This window comes from Pleuronectes platessa, chromosome 8, assembly GCF_947347685.1.
Source record: "Pleuronectes platessa chromosome 8, fPlePla1.1, whole genome shotgun sequence".
NCBI lineage: Eukaryota > Metazoa > Chordata > Actinopteri > Pleuronectiformes > Pleuronectidae > Pleuronectes > Pleuronectes platessa.
In genome coordinates, this window is record NC_070633.1 from 1,838,642 (window position 1) to 1,859,560 (window position 20,919).

The 20,919-nt window shown below is 43.3% G+C and overlaps 1 long non-coding RNA gene across 1 annotated transcript; it reads left to right on the top strand.

Annotated features, from left to right (window-relative positions):
• The first annotated feature begins 7,468 nt into the window (after nucleotides 1–7,468).
• LOC128446229 (uncharacterized) lies at nucleotides 7,469–8,747 on the top strand. Its single transcript, XR_008339559.1, has 3 exons — nucleotides 7,469–8,051; nucleotides 8,224–8,355; nucleotides 8,442–8,747. It is a non-coding gene; the product is annotated as an uncharacterized LOC128446229 (long non-coding RNA).
• The last annotated feature ends 12,172 nt before the right edge of the window (nucleotides 8,748–20,919 follow it).

Below are 20,919 nucleotides of genomic sequence, written 5' to 3' on the forward strand. Positions count from 1 at the left end.
TGTAAATGACTGGTGATGGAGCTCTTGCTGTCTTCAGGCTAAGGAGGAAGTAAAGGCATGCTCTTTATGTGTTTATATGTGTACATGTAAAAAAAAAGGTGTTTATTCAAGTTAAAATTGATGGTACAGTATTATTCATTGCCTGTATCATTGTTAGGAAGCAGCACCTACAAACCGCCAATAGGTGTCAGTGTCGCTCCGTGAGCAGTGTATATGTAGGAAGCGTCACACAGAAGTCTCATGTGAACGAGACAGATAATGAGATTATCTGTGAACCAGATGAAAGCAGACAACACTGTGCTGCGATTTTCAAAATTAAGTAAAACTTTTGCATTTGTCTGAAAACTTAATTAAATGTTTAGCACCAGACTGAGCCTGTGTAACATCATTCTGTGCACTGCTACATATTTTGGCAGGCAAGCCCAGAGGGTTGTGATACATCTTGAAGAGATGAACCTGGATCAGCATTAAGAGAAAGGGGAACAGAGACACAGAGCGATAGAGTATAGAAAGTGACACAGTGCAAATTAAGTGGTTTCTGGGACGTATGGTGTCCGGTGAGGGCTACATTATGGACTTGATTCAAGTGTCCCTAGTTCAAGCATTAAAAGAGAGGGTGCCCACTACAGTTGGAGATTTAAGAAAAATGCTTGGGTTTCTCTACTACAGAGCTTACACCAAACTTTTCCAGAACAGCAAACCCACTTTACCAGCTGCTCACAACATCTCCTGGGAAAACCCCTCATCCAAATCCCCAAAACAAACGGAAGGTCATCACCACTAGAAATACAGGTAACCTTTCACTTCAAATTCCTGTTCCTATGACAATGGGATCTTCTACAGAAACAGCAGGAGACAAACGCCAGCTTGTCCTACCAAAAGACCATTAGCAGTGTTCCACAAGTTACACAAAGATATGGGACATCAGGGGGTTGAAAGGACTCTTAACTTGATTCAGGCCAGATTTGATTGGGTTGACATGCACAGGGACACTGAATATTTTGTGACACAAGTGTGTTAGTGTCAAAAGGCACCCACAACTAAAGCCCCTCTGACACCCATTGTGACAACCTGACCCTTTGAGCTAGTGCACTAAGTGACCTGCATGGAATAGTAGCTGAGGCCAGCACTGGCGGTGATACGGAACCGTCCAGTTGCGGTTTAATCTTACCTGCCTGCAAAGATGGGCAGTATTTCTATTACTTGTATTTGAAATACGTATTTCAATTACTTTGAGTATTTTGTCATTTGTATTTGATAGGGCCGATCGAACGTAATTTGTAACAAAATACTTTAGAGTGGAGTAATTTTGTATTTAAAATACTCAAAATACTTTCTGTACGAATCAAAAAACTGTTCACGAGTATGCATCAATTAACAAAATGGCATAAATTCGTCTAAGTAGACTTGCACACAGTTTTTGAAGGAACTCGGTTGGTAGGTTGTTCCAAACAACTTGGAGAACTAACCACAGATGTTCTGTGGATGTAGGCTTCCTCAAATCCTTCTGTCTCTTCATGTAATCCCAGACAGACTCGACGATGTTGAGATCAGGGCTCTGTGGGGGCCATACCATCACTTCCAGGACTTCTTGTTCTTCTTTACGCTGAAGATAGTTCTTAATGACATTGGCTGTATGTTTGGGGTCGTTGTCCTGCTGCAGAATAAATTTGGTGCCAATCATACGCCTCCCTGATGGTATTGCATGATGCATAAGTATCTGCCTGTATTTCTCAGCATTGAGGATACCATTAATCCTGACCAAATCTCCAACTCCATTTGCAGAAATGCAGCCCCAAACTTGCAAGGAACCTCCACCATGCTTCACTGTTGCCTGCAGACACTCATTGTTGTACCGCTCTCCAGCACTTCGGCGAACAAACTCCTTTCTTCTACAGCCAAATATTTCAACTTTTGACTCATCAGTCCAGAGCACCTGCTGCCATTTTTTTGCACCCTAGTTCCTATGTTTTTGTGCATAGTTGAGTTGCTTGGCCTTGTTTCCATATCAGAGGTATGGCTTTTTTACTGCAACTCTTCCATGAAGACCACTTCTGATCAGACTTCTCCGGACAGTAGATAGGTGTACATGGGTCCCACTGGCCTCTGCCAGTTCTGAGCTGAAGGCACTGCTGGACATCTTCCGATTTCGAAGGGAAATAAGCTTGATGTATTTTTCATCTGCTGCACTAAGTTTCCTTGGCCGACCACTGCGTCTATGATCCTCAATGTAGCCCGTTTCTTTGTGCTTCTTCAAAAGAGCTTGAACAGCACATCTGGAAACCCCAGTCTGCTTTGAAATCTTTGTCTGGGAGAGACCTTGCTGATGCAGTAGAACTACCTTGTGTCTTGTTGCTGTGCTCAGTCTTGCCATGGTGTATGACCTGTGACATCAAACTGTCTTTCACAACCTCACATTGGTAACCGAGATTGGCTATGTTCCTCACCTTACAGTCTATGTTCCTCACCTAGTTTGAAGCCTCCTACACAGCTGTTTCTGTTTCAGTTAATGACTGTTTCAACCTACATGTGAAATTGATGATCATCAGCACCTGTTTGGTATAATTGGTTGATCATACACCTGAATATAATCCTACAAAATCCCTGACTTTGTGCAAGTCTACCTATAACAATTGATGCTGGTTTGAAGGCAAAGGGTAGTAACACCAAATATTGATTTGATTTAGATTTTTCTTTTGTTCGCTCACTTTGCATTGTGATGGAAATCTGGAGATACAAGAGGCTGGAAACAACAAAGTTATCTACGTGTATTTAATAAGGGGCTTTCTGCAGAAAGGATCAACACAGGGAAACCACAAGGGTCTCAGAGTGAGGATGCAGAACAGTCAAAAACACAGGTCTTATATAGGAGGATTTAGGGCTGTCCCTCTGAGCCAATCCAGACAGGTTCCATGGTGGGGTAAGGAGAGGAATCTAAACATTAGCAGCTGATTCACATGTGTTTCCTTAGGTGATAAGAAGACATACCACTACTTCCTTTGATGGGTAATTAAGTCACAAAAGGTCTCACCTTATTCACGTCATAAACAGTTCCGACCATAAAACATTTGGTTTATGTAAATACTAGTCATAAAAGTCTCTTTCAAGGCTGCAAAAACTTACTATCCAAATACAAAATAGTTTGTCAACTATGTTTAGTTAATTTTTCTACTACAGCATTTTGTAAATTGATAAAAATAAACAATTATTATTTATGTGAACCAGATGTGAAGCATTCTTAGTTTACAGCATTTTTTCACACCTGCCTAAAACTTCTGCACAGTACTGTATATATATATAATCAATCAAATTGTTGTTACACTGACATTCTGTGACTGCTCTTCCTTTTTGTGGGGTTCACCAGAGCTTTGTGTACAGTATAGCCCAAACCTGAATGCTCTGCTATACCAAATTGTGAGAAAACCGAAAATCCAGAAAAAGTTTTTTCTATATTTAAAATACAAAATACATGTATTTTATTTTGTTACATTTTCTGGCACCAGTATTTTGTATTTTATTTTGATACATTTATTTGAGGGGAATTTTGTATTTTGTATCAAAATACATTTTGATGTATTTTTGCCCATCCCTGGGTGCACACAGCATCACTGTACGTACTGGGACAGTAAGTATCTAAGATATTCTGAATAGATTCATTCAGCTTTCATATTGCCCAGAGGTGTGAATGTGAAGGTGGACTGTTGTTTGTGTTTATGTTTTGTTCCTAACCTCTTTATTTAGTTTGTCTTTGGTGCAATTTCTCTTTTAGTAATGGATAATAAAATAGTTTTAGTCTAAACCAGGGGTTCTCAAACTTTTGCGCACTTCCGCGCTACAGATAGGCAGCCTTTATACACAGTGTCTAGCAATTGAAAACGCGCAGGGCAATCAAGCTAAAAGAGACGGAAATTCTACTGGTGTGTCGACGTCTTTTGTAACTTAATGTGGAAGTGCAGGTTCAACAAAACTTGGTAGAATAAAAGCTTGTTTAGAGCATGGTTAAAACCAGTGGAGGGGAATGTTTTTGAAGGCCAATGCACCTTTAGCAAGAAAACAGTAAAACCAGGAACATCGGGGGTAAAGGCTTTAGAATCGCATGCCTAGTCAGAGAAACACAAGAGAAGTGAAAAGCCAACAACAAACTCCTGCCATCTCGCCGGTGTTCGAGCGGCTGAGGGCAAGGCTGGCCGCAAGATGCCCGAGGTTAAATCCAAGTTAAATATTCTGAGTAGTTCTGCAAGGAGAAGTTGGCTGAGCTTGAGACAATTGAAAAGAAGATTGTGGCATTGCCTCATGTTTATGTAGTGTTGGGTTTGGATGTTTAATTTTCTTCTCTGGCCATTTTTTTGGAACATCCTTTTTTCTCTATGCTGAAAGAATCGTTTATTGAACTCATACTTGGTAACTGTTTGACAAACAAAAGCATCCTTATTGACTAGAAGGCTCAGTTATTTCCGTTGTATTTGTTACTATTTTGGACCTGTTTGGATTTCCAACTGCTGTAAGTCCAGGGATACAGTCTTTGCCTCAGTGCAGGGCCAGCTAGCTGTCGCCTGTATTCCTTCTCAACCAGGTCTACAGACACGCACACACAGTTCTGTATACTCTTATGTTCAGTCATTGTTATGTTGAACGGGAATACATTTACTTTGCAAGTAATTCTGGTACTTATTTCTTCTTTCATAGTAATTTTCCTTCATACTTTTTTGCCAGTACGGCCGTGCAATAGGTCTTAAATTCTATTCAAAGTGGTCTTAAAAAGGTCTTAAATTTAACTTGTTAAAACCTGTACGAACCCTGTATATAGATAGATAGATAGCGTATTGGTACGACATTGAAGGAAGTTTTCTCCCGTTAGTACAAAACTTTTGTGTCGCTTGTACTGTATGCAGTGTAATTCATTTAAATGTTCACCCTGACACAGTATGCTTGTTGCAGACAGAGTACCAAAGGAGATGTGTTGATAGTAACATTTAAACCAGGATGCTGTGCTCTCAACGCATACTGCATGTGACTATGCAGTATTCTGTCATTAGCAACAGAGCCATATAGGTTCATCTCTGATCCATGCAGCTTCCTTCTAGCAAGTTTTGTTGACTGACAAATCAGAGATGAAAACATAAACTCCTTAGCAGAGGTAATAAAACCTCCACACATTTATAAAGGAAATGTCACTAACATTAATAATAATTAGAAACACAACAGGAAATTAAAAGTAGAAGGATGTGCTCGCAGGATGATGTGCGCCGCAGGATGTGTGCTGCAGGAGATGTGCACTGCAGGTGATGTGCGCCGCAGGATGTGCGCTGCAGGAGATGTGCGCCGCAAGAGATGTGCACCGCAGGAGATGTGCGCCAGGATGTGCTCCGCAGGAGATTTGCACCGCAGGAGATGTGCGCCGCAGGATGTGCGCCGGCACAGATGTGCGCACATCTGCGCTTCAGGAGATGTGCGCATATAACCTTGAGGGAGTTGACGGGTCGTGAGCGGGACAGATCAATCGACTTCACGACCAGTGTTGGTCGATCGCACAACTGGACAAAAGGCAGTTAGGAGGACGCTCTGGCGCAAGTACCCCCTTTTTTTATAATTTTTTCCGCCGCCACGCCCCCCCGCCATATGGTCGCGCGTTTAGATTTGTCCTCTGCTTTCTGCATCGCGCACGGCGGAGTTCCATCCCGAGGCGCACACACACAGGTGAACACACTCCCACCAGCGGACAGAGAGCAACCCCCCCCCCCCCCCCCCATTATTTTTCAAGACATAGCACACCTAAACTTTGACAAGTGCATGTCTACTGATGCATGTTGAAATTATTTAATTCTTTGCTTTGGGTTTTTAAGCTATATTAGGATTAAGGTGTAAACAGAAACAGTTTCTCTGTTTGAGAGGGAAATTCTCTTCTTATAATATTAATGGTTTATCTAAATTCTGCTAATAGACCTGTAGTTTATCAACTTTTAGCAACTCATGTGTTTTGAATACACAAGTATCCACCATCGCTACAACTGTGTACACATCATTCATATTGTGTTATGTACGACCAGAGATGGACAGTATTCTTATTACTTGTATTTCATTACTGAGAATATTTTGTAATTTGTATTTGATAGGGCCGATCAAAAATCTAATGTAATTTGTAACAAAATACTTTAGAGTGTAGACATTTTGTATTTAAAATACTCAAAATACTTTCTCCACAAATCAAAAAACAGTTAGGGTTAGGGTTAGAGACAAATCCACCACCTTATGCTCCACTCAGCTGAAGATCTTGGCCTGGTGGCAGAGAATGAAACGGCTTCCTCCAACATCCAAGATGATGAGGAAGATGACTTCTTTGCTTTTTCAGCTGAAAAAAACTTAAGTCCAGGAAAGACAGGAGATCACACGCAAAGCGAAGATAGAGACCCTTCGTTTTCTGGAGGACACCAGAAAAGACCTGCTTTCTTTTCAGCAGTAACCACTCATCAAGCTCCTTTTTGTTCGATTTAACATAACCCTCCCCTTTTCAGCTCCGGTTGAGAGGCTGTTCTCGTTTGCAGGAATAATATTCCATCCGCACAGGAGGCGGTTAACACCAGAAATATTTGAAAAGTTAGTTGTTCTTAAAGGCAACTAAATTGGCTACTCAGTGGTTGGGTCTCAAGAACCAAATTGGAAGGATTATTATGTCATAAAGATGTCAGTGTGAACCTGTATGAGACACTTAACACTGTAATACATGGGCGGCTGTGGCTGAGGGGTAGAGTGGTCGTCCTCCAACCTGAAGGTCGGCAGTTCGATCCCCAGTCTGACCCATCTGCATGCCGAAGTGTCCTTGGGCAAGATGCTGAACCCCAAATGGCCCCCCATAGAATTACTAAGTGCTGTGAATAGATGCACCGTATGAATGTGTGTGTGAATGGGTGAATGTAAAACTGTTCTGTAAAGCGCTTTGAGTGGTCATCAGGACTAGAAAAGCACTATATACAAAGCCATTTACCATTTAATATAGAACTATGTGGCCTGCCATGCCACTGGCCAATGTAAGAGAGAAATAAGTAGGCTACCATGCCACTGTCCAAGGTTCAGTAAAAGAGAAGTAAGTCGGCTACTGACTTGTTAAGTTACCTGTTCACTTTTGATTTTATTTACTATTTACCTTTTATTATTATGTAATGGGGTGTTATCAGGGGTGGACTGGCCATCTGGCATACCGGGCATCGTCCCGGTGGGCCGTTGACCCAATGTGGGCCGGTCTGGTCCGCTATGTATTTTTTTTCGGTTTTTTTTCTCTTCTTCCTCTCTAAATTCCCTCCAATTGGGCCGGCCAATTGGCTACAGAGGGCTAGCAGTGTGTTGCCAGCATCGACACATATTATTGGTCTATTGTTTGTCATTGTCAATCAATCATGGGCTGACAGGCTCAGAGAGTCCTGACAGTGCTGTCAATCACAACACAAACCAGGGTGGGGCGGGACCTCATGGCATTGGCGGGGGGAGTCGCGGGACGGGCTGCTGCCGAGACAGAAAGTTAAAATGCATGAGAAGAGTAAAAAACGCCCGGGTGGCGCTGAGAAGCATCGGGAAAAAAAGCTGAAGTCTCTGGAGGTGGAGGCTGCTAAATGTGCCAAACTGACGGACCTATTTGGTGCCGGGTTCACCAGCCCAGCAGCAGCAGGTGCGCCGGGAGACGAGCGAGGAGGACTCGACAATGATGAGCGAGTGGAGGCAGACATGGCAAGTAACGTTGGCATGGGGCTGGCTAGGCTACATTTTTGAGACATGTCCAAAACAAAGTAGAAAACGTTTTTGATTTTGTTTTAATATGCCGAATTGTGATATTATGGGTTATTATTGTTCAGATGATTCAGCTAAGCTAGCTAAGAGTTGCAACAGTAAACTTTCTGAGCTGTAAATAGAGATGAGAGTGCTTATATGTTGATCCTTAATGGTGTGATCATGTACACTAAATGATCAATTATTCTCCATTACAGGTTGTTGTGATATATTTGAGGAGTCGTTCTCCCTCTGTTTTATATGTGGACATTTGGGACCACTGTTAGAATTTGGTAAGTTTATCATGTATTTTTTAATGTATAAATTCATACTTCATAATTATAATAATTTTCAAAAGGTTTTAAAAGAAACACACATCCAAAAAGTTCTCAACTCTAGGTGCAGGACAGAGGAAAACATTTTCTTTATTTTTCAGACATTATAATGTATCCATGTCCTTCTCAGGTCGACCACTTGACATGTGAGAGCCTGAGGAGTTGTTCCCCCTCTGTCCATGTTCGAGGACTTGCCCTCTGTCTGCCTCCACTCTCTGCCTTCACTGAACCAAAGTTTGTCTGTTGAGTCTCCTCTAGTCTGGTGAGTTTATCATTTTTTATGTTTTATAAAATCATACTTAATTTGTGATGATTAGAGACATTATAATGTATCCATGTCCTTCTCAGGTTGACCACTTGACATATGAGAGCCTGAGGAGTTGTTTTCCAGACACAGGTAGAGCTGGCAGGGGCATCCCCCTGGGCCTGCCCTTTTGGGCTGGGCTTCAGCTGCAGATCTAAAGGCTGCTTCCAGGGGCATGGGGCCCTCGGCCTTTGTTTTTCTTTGCTTCTGCACCTTACAACATACATCACACCTTATTTTCACACATCCAAACACCGTTAACACCACTGACGCGTAACATATTTTACACATCCCACTACGTAGTTAGAGCTATCTTGATTTGGAGTTAAATAAATTTACTTTTGGCTTGAGAGGTTTGTGTGTGGCCTCCCTTCTTGTTGCCATCTTTGAGCTAGGTGGTAACAGTAGTATGCATGAGAGAAGACACCGTGAGATTTGTGGACTTCTATGTGGTGTCCGCTGATAATGTAGTGGGCTGGTCTGGACAGACAATGCCAGGGCTGAATTTTTGTCCCAGTCCACCCCTGGGTGTTATTATATTCCAGCTAACTTTAAGAAACCCTGCAGTGAGCATCGTCTCAGGGGGATGTTCCAATTGCCGACAATGAGGAGGGGGGGATATGTATTTCTAGTGCTTTCTTATTTTCATTTTATAGCCAATGATTAGGTTAAATCAGTACTTACAAAAGGAGTAATGTTTTATGTACCTTTTATTTTCATGTGTATATGTTGTTTATAAGTATTCTGGTCTGTGAACCCCCCTGTCGCGCTGTGGTACGTGCCGCTGAGGAACCTGTCTCTCTGTCTGCATTTGGAGCTGAAAGAGTCAGCAGTCTAAGGAGATGTTAACTGATGCAGTCCCTGTTACATGTTTCATCATTACAGCTGAAAGAGCCAGTAAAAAGATATCCAAAGATAGCTGTGGTCAGGCGCGGCGCGTCCCGTTGGGCAAGTCGGGCAGTTGCCCAGGGCCTCGGCCACCAGGGGGCCTCGTCGTATTTATGATTTTTTTCTTTATTTTTCAAATAAATCACTCCTCATGTCCTCCTTCATTCAATATGAACCCAATAGCAAGACAGGCTTCATCGTACTTTCTTTTCAACTTGGTTTTTGAACACCGTGTCTTGTTTGTCACTGACCAGCTGCTTAACAGGAACGAGCTCTGATCTCACTGTGTGTCTCTGAGCGAATGTGAGAGGGCGGAGTCCCGGGGCCTGTGTGTGTGTGATGTCTGGGGACACACACTCGCTCGCACAACACTGTACAGGTAGCCGCTGTAGAGCCGCGGGTTGCAGACCCCTGCCTACGGCGAAATAATGATTTGTTTACAGTTCCACCGTTAAAGAGATGCGGACGTCAAAAGTTTTGACTCAAAACATTAGTTCCTCCTCACATATCCCCTACCGCAGTTAGGGCGCGCGACACAGTTTGAGAATCACTGCATTTGGGAGACCCAGAGGTGAACTGTCCCCCTCGCCCCCTCCCCTTCCCCCTTCTCACACAGCATCAAGCAGGGGCGCCTGCAGTTGCCAATTCCCCACACAGTGATATGATAGATAATAGAAAACCGCTTCGCGGGCCAGATGATTTTTTGTGTGTGTTTGGTTAGTGCAGGGGTCGGCCACATGCAGCTCCGGAGCCCCTCTGCGGTGAACTTAACGAATAAGTTTTCATATAATGAACGTGAGTGAACGTCACGTTCACGTTCATTTTTGAAATGATTAAATCATCATCGTATCAGGCCGTCGTGAAATACCAGGAGCGGGTGAATGTGTGGGTGCGTGCTCCCAGATAGCGGACACACACACAGGCCCTGGGGCTCCGCCCCCCGCCCCGCTCACTCGCTCAGAGAGAAGCAGCCGCTCAGTGACTTACCGCCTGCTTCTTATCAGTGGAAACAGTGAAAACACAGAGTTTCTCTGGTCACAGCTGATCAGAGATCAGCGCTGCAGCTTCTTGATCAGAGCAGAAGCTGCATTTGGTTTGTACCGAGCTTCAGTGTCTGTGTCCGCCTCCAGTCTGACCTGCTCTCACGTTTTGTTTTAATATTTCGTCAACTAAAATATGCGTCACATCCTATTACGTCTACTTCCCTACAGGTTGCTAATCTATTCCGACCCCCGGCCTCGGTAAACTAACCACGGACAAATCCCCCAAAAGAAATGTCTGGGAGGTAAATAGAAAGTTTAATTCTGCGTGGACAGATTAATTTGCTTTCACTGCCAACGATGCAGGTTTACCTGTATGCTTGATATGTGGCGAGGAATTAGCAAACAATAAGAAATGTCATGTTGAAAGACATTTCCAGAGCGAGCACACAGCATCTGCTGAAAAGTACCAAGCTGGAGATGAGCAAAAAAGCATAGTTCTGTGTTTAATTTATTTCAAAGTAGGCCTACACATGTATTATGTTCTCCTCTTCATAAGAGTTTGGTGTTTTCATTTTTTGTAACAGGTTAAAATAACAGTTTTTTTTATTGTCGTTCTATAATTTAATAAATGCAACAAACTATAGTTTTTATATATATTGTATAACTATATATAAAGCTTTATAACCTGTGTTATCAAATAATTTTTTGGCTCCAAGAGGGGAAGAGGGGGCAAAATGGCTCTTTCGATAGTAAAGGTTGACTACCCCTGGGTTAGTATGACACAAACACTAACTCACTCACTCACATGTCTCCCTTTCTCACACACACTCACACACACACAAGTCTCCATTTCACACACACTTATTTACTCACTTTCTCTCTCTTTCTTTCTCTCTCTCTTTCTCTCTATCTCACACACACACACATAGTCAAAATAGATTTTTTTTTTTGGGGGGGGCCCTCAAAATTGTACTTTGCCCAGATCCTCAAATTAGCCAGAACCGCCCCTGGCTGTGGTGTCGGGGTGATTTTGTGGTGTGTCGCAGACTCGCTACATATTTGGTGCCGTGACCCGGATCAAGAGATCAGCTGCTGCAGATCGCCGGGAAGCTTCTCTACATTTTCTCGACATCACAGGTGCACAGAACCTGGAAAAACGGACCCTGCACAGTATGTCCTTTTCGAACAGTGATGACCCTGAAGGGGCTGCAGGTGTATCTCCTTCACGATATGTCAGTGTGCCACAGTCAGATGATCTTATGTCAAATAACGGTATTGACTCTGTGAATGTAACTCCTGTTCACAATGAGGGTAATACATTGAGTGCACAGAGGGGAATCTCCGGGACGGGGAGCTCAGTTGGCTAATTTGATAGAACCGAGTGTCAGGGCCTCCCCTGTTCAATCCGCAATAGGTGGCCATAGTTGGTTGGGTCAGAACCCCACAGGTGGTCTACCACTAAATCAGTTTGAAGGTGTTGCAGACTTGATCAAACAGCTAAGCAGTGAGATAGGGAGTCAGATCTCAGCTAAGTTGTCACAAGCAGGCCAGGCTAGTGCTAATGAAAATGTAAACATTCCCCCAAACACAGCCCAAAACCTTGATTGGTCAAAGATGAACCTAATCCTCAAATCTGACATTAAAAAGCCACCTCACTTCAGAGGTGACGGCTCAGATCGATGCACTGTTAGTGAGTGGCAAGAAATTATGCAAACATACCTGGCAAGGAAGGGCTGTAGTTTGTCCGAGCAAGGCAATGAAGTTATGGACAGATTGATGGGGCGAGCAAGAGATGTCGTCAAGATTTGCATCCGTAACAACCGGTTCGTAAGCATTAGCAGAGATCCTGATGTTATCTTCACTATTCTCAGAGAGCACTTTGGAGATGCAATCTCGTCAACTACCCCGCTACAGGACTTCTACAAAACTATACCAAAGCGTTCAGAGAGTGGTTTAGATTACTGGATCAGACTCAATAAGGCTATTGATCTTGCTGATGAGTGCCTACGAAGACAGGGAGTGAAAGTGGAGGATCCGGGTCATGAAGTAACCATGATGTTTGTTAAACATTGCCCTGATCCCAGCCTGTACACAGCCCTCAGAAGTAGACCTCTTGAGAAATGGACTGTTGGAGAGGTTCAGGTACTGGTTGACAGCCACCACAGAGACAGGCAATCAGCCAGGGCATGTCAGACACGAAACACAGTCAAAGTTAATGAGGATGTGACCCCCAATGCTTGGTGCATGGCACAGCAGCCAGTTAGTGCTAATCATTCTACTAACCTTGAGCCAGCCTCTTTGAGTAAAATGATCTCCCTTATGGAAAAGATTCTTGCTAAGCAAGAGCAGAGTCAAAGCCAAGCCTGGGGTAGAGCACAGGTGGGTGAGGCCACCACAAACTTAAGCTCATGTAGAGTCTGTAGAGCCCCGGATCATTCAACCAAGGCCCACTGCTTTAGAGAAGGCCTATGCTTTAAGTGTTATAAAACAGGACACAGAGGATTTGAATGCTCAGAAAAGAGACAAGCGAACAAAACAAATGTAGCCATGCCCCATGTGCCAGACCCAGCTTTAAACTAAAGGGCCTACGCCAAAAGGGGGATGGTGTGGGCACAGAATATGACACAACCCCAAAGAACCCTGCAGATTTTGATACTGAAAATGAAACCTATTCAAAGCAGCAAGTGATCCACAGAAAAAGAACCACACCACTAGTGGTGAAACCAGATGGCCTGGCACAGGGGATTGGTTACCGGAAAATAGATGACGAAGACGATCTTTTCTATGCCGCAGCACTAGTTGAAGGGAAAGTAGAACTCTCAGCTCTTGTAGATAGCGGGTCCACAACCTGCACACTGAGTGAGTCTGCTGAACGCAGCCTCCGGAGTGGCAACATTATCGATGGAGAATCAAGTCATCCAACAGAAAAAATTCTGATAGGTTGTGGGGGTAATGAGGCCAAACCTAAATGTACTTATGAGTTGAGCATAGATCTACTTGGTTGCAAAATGGCTGACTCCTTCCTAGTTGTTCCAGGACAAATAGATGATATGATAGTAGGATCAAATGTGATGAGACACGTAATGAGACACACAAAGAATAGTGACTGGTTTTGGGATAATGTTTCACGGCCAGCCAGAGAAGATTCTCGAGATCCCCTACTTGACCTGCTGTCAAATGTTGATCGCTGGCATGGCGAAAGGATACCAAAAAGGGTGGGAGCTGTTGTGCTGAAGCAGTGTGTGACCTTGGAGCCGCGACATGAACATTTACTTTGGGGAAAGCTAAAGGAGAAAGTGCCAGTGTCTGTTGGAGGCACTGTAATGGTCGAACCTAGTGACTCTCGGTCTGCGCCAAGAGTCTGTCCTTTGCGGGGGGATAAGTGGATTCCCATGAAGGTGATTAACCCCCTTGATCGTCCCATAGTCCTCCGCCGTAACACCAAGCTCGCTCAGTTACACCCGTGTCTAGCCCTTGAAGAATTACAACTCGACGGTGTCAGTGAAGGGTCTCCTGGCAAGGCAAAGGCAGTTTTGCAGAATGTTACCCAGGTAGAGTCACCAGACCCCGAGTCCTCTGAGAGAGTAAAACAGATTACATGTCAAAACTGCAGGAACTAGGTTTAACAGAGATAGATGTAAAGTCTTGTGAAGTGTCTGACTTCTGGAAATCAAAACTCGTTAATCTGGTTTCTCAGTATGAAGGAATCTTCTCCCGTGACAAACTTGATTGTGGAGAGGCCAAGCAAGTTGTCCATAGGATTCGACTGAAGGATGAGCTGCCCTTCCGATTGCCATGTAGGCGGATCCCACCATCTGACTACCAGAAACTGAAGGAGACCTTGGATGCAATGGAGGAGAAGGGCATTATTCGGAAATCCTACAGTGAATGGGCCTCTCCACTTGTGATTGTTTGGAAACCATCAGGAGAACTCCGGATATGTACTGATTTCAGATGGTTAAACCAGAGAACAGAGAAGGACGCATACCCATTGCCACACCAGGGTGATGCCCTTGCAGCATTGGGTGGGAACTGCTTCTTCAGTACTATGGATTTGACGTCAGGATTCTACAACATCCCAATACATGAAGATGACCGCAAATATACGGCATGCTCAACCCCTGCCGGGTTGTTTGAATACAACCGAATGGCTCAGGGGCTATGTAACAGCCCAGCGACATTTGCCAGAATGATGACATCAATCTTTGGAGATTAGAATTATCTCTCCCTTCTCTGTTACTTGGACGACCTCCTTGTGTTTGGAAAAAGTGAACAGGAGGCACTGGATCGTCTGGAGATGGTATTCACTCGCCTCAGGGAACATAACCTGAAGTTGGCACAGAAAAAGTGCTATTTCCTTAGAGAGTCAGTCAAGTTTTTAGGTCACATTGTAACTGCAGAGGGCATTGCAACTGACCCATCCAAAGTTTCCGCCATCAACCAGGTGACAGCGGCAGATTTGATGGCAAATGACGGTGAAACCCCCTCACCAACCAAGATAAGATCCTTTCTTGGCATGGCTAACTATTACTCGCACTTCATCGAAGGTCTGTCAGGAATGGCAAAACCATTGTTTGCACTGACTGCAGGACAGAAAAAGAAGAGGAAAGATAGAAAGCCATGTGTCAGCAAGCCAAGACGTCTAAAGCCAGAGGATTGGACTACTGACTGAGCTGGCAGTTGAGAAAATCAAGAATGCGGTTACTCAGACTGCTATTCTATCCCATCCAGATTTCAAGAAACCATTTGTCCTTTATATCGACGCTTCGATGGATGGGTTGGGGGCGGTGCTTAGTCAGGTGCCTGACGGGGAAAAGAGACCAAGACCCGTAGCCTTTGCAAATAAGACATTGTCTAAGTCACAGTCCCACTACCCGGCTCACAGGTTAGAGTTTTTTGCTCTCAAGTGGGCTGTATGTGATAAATATGCACATTGGCTAAAGGGAAACCAATTCACGGTCCTAACTGATAACAACCCCCTGACATATATCATGACTAAGCCTAAATTAGACGCCTGTGAGCAACGATGGGTGTCAAAACTTGCACCCTTTGATTTTGACTTGAAGTACATACCTGGTACACAGAACATACCTGCTGACCTTTTAAGCCGACGTCCATTTGCCAAAGTCTTGGATGCTAGTGAAGCCCTAGAGAATGGCGCTCAGTGTGTAACCTCGGAGCGAATACAGGAGGCATTTCGGTTGTCAGTCAATGTCCAGACCAGTGACAGTTACCTGCGCCAAAACCAAGTAGGAGGTCAGATTGGAATGTCCAGAGAGGGAGTTAAAGCAACCCTGGAATCCTGTTCAGAATGGGAAAGTGGCCGGCTAATACGCAACATCAACTTTGCCCAGTGTCCTGGCAGTCTGCTGAAGGGGGGCGTACCTGCTCTTCCAGCCTTCTCTGCGGATGACATTAAAAGGAGTCAAAAGAAGGACTGTGTTATAGCTCGTGTTAGATTCTTCATTGAGAGGAAGAGGAGACCCTCACGTCGGGAGAAATGCCATGAGCCTGCACAAGTTCTGAGGATGCTAAAACATTGGGAAAAACTTGAGATGACCAATGACATTCTCTACCGGAGATCCCAGGACAGAACTGGTAGGAAAAGGTATCAGCTAGTGCTTCCCAGCTCACTCAAGGCTGTCGCTCTCAAAGGCACTCATGATGATGCAGGCCATCAGGGCCAGAGTAGAACACTTCATCTGGTGCGCCAAAGATTTTTCTGGTCAGGAATGGATGGTGAAGTTAAGAAATATGTTTCTCACTGCAAACGTTGTGTAGTTAGCAAGACTCTTGAGCCAGAGGCCAGGGCACCATTAGAATCAATTAAGACTAGTGCACCGCTCGATCTGGTTTGCATAGATTTCTGGTCGGCTGAAGGGAAGAACGGAGAAAGTGTTGATGTGCTAGTTGTGACAGATCACTTCACGAAGCTAGCTCTTGCATTTCCTTGTCCGAACCAGACCGCCAAGGTAGTGGCACGGAAGTTATGGAATCAGTTCTTCTGTACTTATGGGTTTCCTCTCCGGATCCATTCAGACAAGGGGGCTAATTTTGTCATTTGTCATTTAGTCATTTGATCAAGGAACTGTTACAGGTGTCTGGAATCAAAAAGTCCCACACCACCCCATATCTCCCCATGGGCAATGGGCAGACAGAAAGATTCAATCGTACACTCGGTAACATGATCTGCTCCCTTCCACCAAGAGACAAAGAGCGGTGGCCACAGATGATACAGACGCTAACATTCTCGTACAACTGTACCACACATGAAACAACTGGATTCGCACCTTTCTATCTTATGTTTGGTAGGATACCCAGGCTGCCTGTGGACATCGTGTTTGGCAACACATTGAGGGATGAGGATGTGGTGGCTCATGACACCTACGTTGACTCTTTGCAGAGGGACCTTAGTGAAGCGGTAAAGATTGCCCAGAGAAACACGACAGAAGCACAGAAAAGGCAGGCAAGGCAATATGATAAGAGGGTCAAGGGTGTTCCGCTCACAGTTGGTGATAACGTTCTGCTGGCAAACAGGAAAGACAGAGGAAAAGGTAAATTGGCCGATCTGTGGGACTCAACGGTGCATGTGATTACATGGAAGGATCCATCTGTGCACATTTACAGAGTTGAGGATCCTACCACTAAGAAGAGTAAGGTCGTTCATCGGAACTTCATTCTGCCAGTCAACTTACTGCCGGTGCTGGAACCAGAGGACATGTCCACGATCTTCTCCACAGTCTCAGAGGAGGTGGCTCGTGATGTTGAAAGTCTCGGCAATGAGCCTTTATTTGATGTAGAAAGTGAGTCCGGTGACAGTAGGACAGCTGTCTGGATAATGCATGGCCAATGTCCCAAAACAGTCAGTATTGGGGAGGCCCAAGGAACTCTCGAAGAGCAACCGGCAATTGGGCTTGGTATGGAGCAGCACCAGACTACACCAGTTGGAGAGGAGGATGTGGCCTCTTTACATGAGGGCAGCTCCAGCAGGAATAGCAGTCGAAGCATTACAAGCGAGAGTGATGTCTCTGGGAACGACAGAAGTGACTCTGGTACTGAGGGTGGGGTGGGGTGAGGGAACAGGAGACACTGCATGATCCTGGGAGCAGTAGGAGTGATTATTGTCAGTGACAACTCGAAGTGGAATTAGTAGTGTGACTAGTCCTGTCGGCTGCTCCAGGTGTAACACTCCAGAATATGACCGAATTCTGCCAAAAGAGAACTTGCTTTGGAGGAATCAAAGACTGGAACCATCAGAGACTGTCCTCAGTGGGGATGCAACGACAACCAGAACAGGAAGAGTAGTAAAACCTGTTAGAAGACTACTTGAATCAATGAGCATGATCATAAGAGAACCTGGAAGTGTAGATTCTTTGTCTTATTCGAAGTTCTCTCGACCTTTGTAGATGCGTAAACCACTGAGAGGGTCATTCAGTTCAGCTTTAAGGGCCAGTGTTGTATATAGAAAAATCTGAATGTAGGGTTGAGATGTACCTTATCGGAGGGGGTTCTTTGTTATATGTATAAGGGCATATTTCTACCTGGTAAAGTTGTTTGCTGTCCTATTGGACGACTGCGGTCAAGGTTACCCCCATAAGGAAGGAGTTCTCATATAGTCTTAAAGTTTGCTGTAATTGAGGAGGGGTGAATGTAATGGGGTGTTATTATATTCCAGCTAACTTTAAGAAACCCTGCAGTGAGTATCGTCTCAGGGGGATGTTCCAATTGCTGACAATGAGGAGGGGGGGATATGTATTTCTAGTGCTTTCTTATTTTCATTTTATAGCCAATGATTAGGTTAAATCAGTACTTACAAAAGGAGTAATGTTTTATGTACCTTTTATTTTCATGTGTATATGTTGTATATAAGTATTCTGGTCTGTGAACCCCCCTGTCGCGCTGTGGTACGTGCCGCTCAGGAACCTGTCTCTCTGTCTGCATTTGGAGCTGAAAGAGACAGCAGTCTAAGGAGATGGAAACTGATGCATTCCCTGTTACATGTTTCATCATTACAGCTGAAAGAGCCAGTAAAAAGATATCCAAAGAGAGCTGTGGTGTCGGGGTGATTGTGTGGTGTGTCGCAGACTCGCTACAATTATTTATTTTTCAATGCAGAACTTGATGTACAGTAATTTATTTAGGCTCTTTACCTGTGTAAAACTGGTTTTAATTCTATGTTTAACTTTTATAGTATATATAGCCTAATGTGTGATGCTATTGTTGTGTGATGAATATTTTCTTGTTGATACAAAGCCAAAGTTTATGGGCTGTTAAGTCCCATTAAAAAAAAAATGTATATACATAATCAATCAAGTTGTTGTCTTTGAATAGCTTTGCATAGTTACACTGACATTCTGTGACTGTTCTTCCTTTTTGTGGGGTTCACCAGAGCTTTGTGTTCATTATATAGCCCAAACCTGAATGCTCTGCTATACCAAATTGTGAAAAAACAGAAAACCCAGAACTCAAACTTTAGCAAAAGCCCAACTTCCCTGCTCCTTCATTCAAGCAAATTAATTCAAAATATAATTATTTGGAGGTGGCTCAGAGAGCACATCCAGGTGTGTGGTTAAGAATCAAAGATGCTGAAAAGCTGCTGATTGTCTCTGGCTGTGCATTATGGGACTTGAAATAGGCAAAGTTGATCTTTTTGCCTCAACAACCACCAAGGGAACAAGGATCAGGCACCCAGCTCACCTCAAGAACCATGGCACCCACTCTTAGGGCTCCCCAAGAGTGTTTACGTATAAACACACACTACAGACTCTCTCACCCCTTCCACTCCAGTCCAATTCAAGCAACTTGTCATGTGGACAGAGGTAATATCTTCCCAATTAGAGGTGCTAGTTTAAAGCATGTATATATTGATCCCATGGCCCTCAAGAACATTTTCCATAACTTCCCGTAACACACCTTGAATAAAGATATTATGACAATTCCTCTTTTGTAGTGCTTCTACACGTTAATTTGGGTATCTGGCATGTCTAACGACCCAAAAACTCTGGAAAAAAACAACTCCTGCGATCTGTTATGGTTCCTCTAAGTCAGAAACGTCATGCTTGAGTGACTGCGAATGAGCTTCCGTATCAGTCTCTCATCACAATGAAATGGCAGTCTCTCTTACATGGCCATGTCTGTAACAACCAAAATATGTTACAGACATTTCATTAAGACCCCAAGTAACCATATCAACTTGTGGTGAAATAGGCATAATATGTCCCCTTTAAGGCCTGGAGTTAGGTATCTGAAGTGGACAGATGAGATGTAGCAGCTTTGTGATACCTGGAGGCACTAGCTTGGAAGCTGAAATCACCGTTTTTAAAGATCTAACCTTCCTTGGGTCATGCTCTAGCCTCACCCCTTTACAAAATGTCATATATATAAAGTAATGTCCATAAGAAATATGAAATATACAATTTAACCCAAGAAGTTCAGAGCTTTAGTTATAATGTATTCTCCCAAACTTTAAAAAAAACGGGCATACTGAAAATGTCTGCCCAAAACTTAGATTTATCCTTAAGTTAAACATATCATTAACAGCAGCATATTTACAATGTCAAAAATCATCCACTATAAATGAAGTAAGCTACAGGATATTATCAGCAACATGTATTAAAAGTGTACTTGTTCTGCATATTACTTTTTTCGTTTTATTATACTATACAACAATGTCTACGCTGTACTTAACTATGAAAACATTCATACTACTTATAGTATAATTTCTTATCTTTTATTATTAATTCTTTGTTGACAATTTTCAATCTTGTAAAGAAGATGGAATGGTTGAAAAAGAACTTGATCCTGCATTGACGGCAGTGCAAATAGTATAGTGCACATATGATACCATACTATACTATAATGAAACAAGGTTTTTAATAAAAATCAATCAAGCTCTAACTTTATTAGTTGATTGGCAGAAAATTCAACCACTCTGATAACTGAATCATCATTGCAGCAAAAATTCAAAACCGTCTCTGGTTCAAGCCCCTCAAACACAAGGACAAGACATTTAAAGACTTTTGAACTTTTTCAATATTTATTGTATTGTATCTCTATACACTTTTCAACTTTGGACAACTGAACATCACACTGTCCTTGTACAGTACTGACAGTTAAACCTGCACTTGCTGCAGTTGAAAACCACTTTAAGCCTGGTCACACGCATTTAAAAGAACAAAATCAGTTCATCTTGGTAGAGTGACTATGATCAGTGGAATTGAGTGGGGGTTGATGTAAATCTGTAAGTTAATCTTTTAAGTTCAAGCTTAAACCAACTGGCTAGTTCATTAGCCCTCTGATTCACTAACTAGAACTGCAATCATCACTGCCCTTTGTACTCCATAGAGTCTGCAATAGATGCATTCAGCAATAGTACTTTTCTTCGGCTCATCATTGTTTTATAATTGGTCTAACCCCAGTAGGCAGTCATTGTAAATATGCACAAAGAACAGAAGAAAATAATGCTCTTTTGGTTGCAGTAACACATAAACCACAAGAAAACATGAACTCACATCTGAGATGGACAACTGAAAACTGGAGTTAAAACAAACATTTGAACACTCGGATTGGTCGATGGCATAAATCATTAAAAAATGGTAGTTGTGAAGGGAGACACATTTAATGTATTTCCTGGTGCTACACATCAATATGA